Source organism: Cornus florida, unplaced genomic scaffold, assembly GCF_030987335.1.
Source record: "Cornus florida cultivar Cherokee Brave unplaced genomic scaffold, ASM3098733v1 CherokeeBrave_3.0.0_Hap2_scaffold_308, whole genome shotgun sequence".
Lineage (NCBI taxonomy): Eukaryota > Viridiplantae > Streptophyta > Magnoliopsida > Cornales > Cornaceae > Cornus > Cornus florida.
In genome coordinates, this window is record NW_026775814.1 from 1 (window position 1) to 5,000 (window position 5,000).

The window sequence follows — 5,000 nt, forward strand, 5'->3', positions numbered from 1 at the left end:
ATATTAAGTGAAATAGGCAAACTTTATTCCTTGTTTGTTAGTGGAGTTCCAACGAAAACCAACCAATTGAGGGGAATGCTAGAATTTTATATTTCCAGGATCCATAAAATAAGGTTTTGCCGTTATAGAACATGGGATTCTATGGGAGCAATGATAAAGATAAATTAGGTATGAATAGAACAAGAGAAAGGGGAAATAAAAAAATAGTAGAGAAAATTATACAAAACTATATACAAGTCACCACTCCCTCCCTTATTTTTTTTTATTCCTTAATGAATTGAATTTTTTTTAATTAGAACGAAGTTCCTTAAAAACCTCCGCCTTCTTTAAAATATCATGAACAGTTCCTGTAGGTTGAGCGCCTTTTTCAAGGAAGTATAGAATAGCAGGAACATTTAAATAAGTTTGATTCTTTATCGGATCATAAAAACCCACTTTCCGAAGATCTCTTCCCTCTCTTCGGGATCGAACATCAATTGCAACGATTCGATAGACGGCTCATTGGGATAGATGTAGATGAACAATACCCCCCCCTAGAAACGTATAGGAAGTTTTCTCCTCGTACGGCTCAAGAAAAAATGATTCGAAGTGATTTCGATGTATCGAATTATAATATAGAATTCTAATGGCAAATGGATCCATAAAATCATCAAATCAATTAGGCTATGATTTAAGCCCTTTTTTCTTCTTCTCTTCCTTACTGAAAAAGAAAAAAATCATTTGTACTCATAACTCAAGTTGGATAACTCCCCAATAGCTCAAAGAAAAATCTTTAGGCATTTATTTCATTTATTGAGTGGTCTCTAACCCCCTTTTTTGTTTGTCTCATTTAAAAACAATTTAAATTCTTCATTCTGATCCAGTTATTGAGACAACTCAAACGGCGTTTCCTTGTTCTGGGGATCCTTTATCTTTGTTTTGAATCATTAGGTTTAGACATTACTTCGGCGATCCTTAATCCTTTCAAAACGGCAGCAACATACCCTTTTTGTGATTTCTTTCTATCAAAGAATCATATGAACGGTGGATTCCCGCGCGATACACCTTGGATCGAAAGAGTTTTATCAATTCCAACAATTTTCTTTTTCCTTTTTGGGCGGAAACTTGCTCGAATTGGATTCTTTCGATTTCTATTTCTATATCGAAGATATACTTACGAAGTTGTTCCAATTTATTGATTAGCATTAACCCTAGATCCCTGCCCCCGAGAAATGAATCAATACTTTCTGCTCGAGCTCCACCATGTACTATTTACATTACAACCCAACAAAAAGGAGGGGTTCTAGTGGAACAGAACAAATGATGTCGAGCCAGGAGCACCTTCATTCCTATATAAAATGATGGATGTAAGAATCCACAACGGATCGTGTCTTTCAAGTCGCACGTTGCTTTCTACCACATCGTTTCAAACGAAGTTTTACCATAACATTCCTCTAAATTGGAACCGGTATGGAAATGATTCAATATTCAATTATGGAATCATGAATAGTCATTGGTTCAGTCGGTCCATAGTAATCTAGATTTTTCTCTTCTATATAGATGGGTAGATATTTTTTTGAAGGAATCTCAACAAAAATGCAACTTAACTCCATATTTGATTGTATGAATACAACATTTTTTTATAAAAAAAAAACATAAATAAGACGAAAAAATAAGTTTTTTTTAATTTGCATCTTCAAGTGACTCAATAGGATAGATTTATCAATCTTACGCTTCTTCAAGTACCAAAGATTCAACTCCTCCGGAATCATTAAAAATGGTTTAAAAATAGTTATAATTGAAAAAGTTTCCCACTTTGACACATTATTTGAATCCAATTTTACAGTAAGGGCTGCATTTGATCACCACAAGATAGATAAATTTCTGTTTCATTTCGAATTGAATCATCAATGATTTCAAGCGCGGATAGATAGATCAAACAAAAAATCCAATTTCTTTTTTTTGAGATGGATAAAAAAGACTTATGTAAGGGAAGATTTAAGTCCTTATTCTTTCATCTGAGTGATAAAATCAGAATCGAACGAATAGGGGGTTTCATATCTATCAGATAGACTGAACAATTGTCACTAATTTTTTCATAAAAATCGAAAGGCCGTTGTCACTGAAATAGAACGATAACAATACATATAAGCTAAACATTTCCTCATTTTATATGCATTTTTATATTTTGTTTGACTTGAAGTGTAGTAGTAGTAATCTTTCTGTAATCTTGCCATAAAATAAAGTGAATAAAATGGCTGAATCGGCCCGGTCTGAATATCTATTTACAATTATTCATTATAGCCAAAAAAGAAATACCTAAAAACTGGGTTCAAAGAAAATCCCCCAGTTACATATGTAACTTGATTGTTTGTTAATGAGATTCGGGCAAACACAGATATTGAAATTCATATCTTCCGTTACTAATTAACTCCTATCTACTCCCCCAATTCTAGGAGGATGATGAGTCATAAATAAAAAAAGCAGCTGATAAAATAGGATGCTAACTATCTTGTATAGGTCCAAAACCAAACAAGTCCGGATTAAGTCCTTGCTCCTATTTTTTATTCTATCCTAACCCAGTCTTAAGAAACTTAATCCCATTGATTGAATTCAATTAGTACCAAGAACTCCCTCTTGTTTAGAATTCAAGAGATCCTTAGAATTCGGAGATTTACAGAGAATTAATAACCGGGGCCCTCTCATTGAAAGGATAGAGAATAAGAGATAGGGAATATAGGAGCTTTTCTTTCGCATTTCAATTCAAAATGCATCATTGAAAATTCAATTCGATACGGGCGTAAGGTTTTTCGAAGTAACCAGCTTCCTTCAATATGAAGGGACTGAGCATATGATGAAAAGACCGCCCAACTTTTTTGAATTCAAACTCTTGTGATCTATATTCCCATTTTACCCGGATTACAGATAGATTCAGTTATATTTGCGTGTCATTTAAACTCGATTCCAGTTTGTGAAAAAAAAAGATATGATTCAGAGAAGAATCATTAAAAATAAGAAACAAGAATCACATTCGACCCAATATTAGATCTTTAAACAGAAAGTTTTTCAAAAACACAATCTTTATTCTAATAGAATGGATATGCTCTGGGACGGAAGGATTCGAACCTCCGAATAGCGGGACCAAAACCCGTTGCCTTACCACTTGGCCACGCCCCATTTCGATTTATATTCGACACTAATAAAGACTAATATTGGTATTGATTGTTCGTCAATTCCAGCCCAAATATCTCTAAAATAAATTAGATTGTTGCTAGGATTTTAACACGTGTAGATATAGAATTAAACTGAATTTATTGATCATTACATATAATTCAATTAAGATATTGTATGAAAGTATGATTTCTTCTATTCTCCTTTGAGAAATGGAGGATTTTTGATTGGGTGAGTTCAAAGAAAAAGAAAGATTTTTTGGTCTACCTTATTTTACTTTATTTTTCTTTATATCAATAACTCAAGCAAAATGCAATTATCTCCAAGAACAAAATGTCTGTTATGCTTAATATCTTTAGTTTGATCTGTATCTGTCTTAATTCTGCCCTTTATTCGAGTAGTTTTTTCATCGCCAAATTGCCCGAGTCCTATGCTTTTTTGAATCCAATCGTGAATGTTATGCCAGTCATACCTGTGCTCTTCTTTCTCTTAGCCTTTGTTTGGCAAGCTGCTGTAAGTTTTCGATGAGATCTTTTTTAATACTATCCTAGAAAATTCATGATTTATTCGAGGAAAAAATTCTAACAATTGATAAGATCAGATAAGTCTTACAATATGAACCCTCGATTCAAACATTGAAATTCTTGGAAAGCTGCGATAAATCTGGATCATCCCATTTCCCCATTATGACCTTTTTCCAGCGAAAGGCCCTAATAGGCTTAAGGTTCCCCACAATATCGAATTGTAGGTATGAAAGAAAATTTTTGTAATAAAAGACTCTTATTACAAATGACTTTGAATTTCTGAATATTCTTTTCTATTTGTAGAAAGTACTTCATTTCTTGGGGTCAAAATAGGATATGTGGTATAAAAATGGAGGATCTATTCTCTTTTTTTCCAAAAAATGATTTGGAGATTGTGTAATGCTTACTCTTAAACTCTTTGTTTACACAGTAGTGATATTCTTTGTTTCTCTTTTCATCTTTGGATTCCTATCTAATGATCCGGGACGTAATCCTGGACGTGAAGAATAAAAGAAAAAGGCTTTTCGTTTTCCTTACTTGATTTTTCAAATTTATTAGGATTTTATCTATTCCACGTTTAACCAAGGGTTGGGGAAATTTGAAAGATAAAGCAAATATCAAGTCATCAACGGAAAGAGAGGGATTCGAACCCTCGGTACGAATAACTCGTACAACGGATTAGCAATCCGACGCTTTAGTCCACTCAGCCATCTCTCCCAATTGAAAAAAAAAAAGATAATTAATTACTATGTTACATTACACATAATGTATAAAGTAAGGTACATTACACATAAAGTAGTAAAAGTCTTTCTTTCTCTCTCTCTTTTCTCTCCCCTTATCTTTAGTATATAGATATACAACTTTTATTAGTAATTCCATTTAGATAAAGTAAGGACTGGAAAAATCCAATATAAATCAAAATAAAGAAGACCTCCTTACTTTGATTTTGTCCGAAAGAGTTTATTCCCATGGCCTGGCCTGGTCAGTACCTAGCCGGGCCCTTTTTCCATTTTTATATTATAGAAAATAGAAAATCAAAGTGCTATTTCTTATTATACTTTCTTCCTTTTTTATTTACTTTCTTTTTTACTTCACTGAAATAAAGAAAAAGGGGAAATTGTGGATTCTTACACAATGCATTTTTATGTTAGGATTTCCGCGGTTTTGCCAGCCGTATCTATCAAAAAAACTCCGTTGGCAAAAGAAAAGAAAAAACTTGTGTTATTTTGTTATTTAAATGAACCCTCTTTTCCTAATCTTCCCCCACGAAAAACGGCAACACTCTCATTTTCATGATTCTTTTATGATCCTATCTTTCTTAATTAC

The 5,000-nt window shown here is 33.0% G+C and overlaps 1 protein-coding gene and 1 non-coding gene across 2 annotated transcripts in view; both read right to left on the reverse strand.

Moving 5' to 3' along the window:
- Nucleotides 1-252: 252 nt before the first annotated feature.
- The window catches only part of LOC132291083 (ATP synthase subunit alpha, chloroplastic), a 7,378-nt gene continuing 2,630 nt past the window's right edge, over nucleotides 253-5,000 (reverse strand). Inside the window, exon 1 of the mRNA XM_059790218.1 lies at nucleotides 253-5,000. This exon is cut by the window's right edge and continues 2,630 nt beyond it. The gene's annotated coding sequence lies outside the window, so the exon portion shown is untranslated.
- On the reverse strand, nucleotides 4,304-4,391 carry TRNAS-GCU (transfer RNA serine (anticodon GCU)). Its single transcript has one exon. It is a non-coding gene; the product is annotated as a tRNA-Ser (tRNA).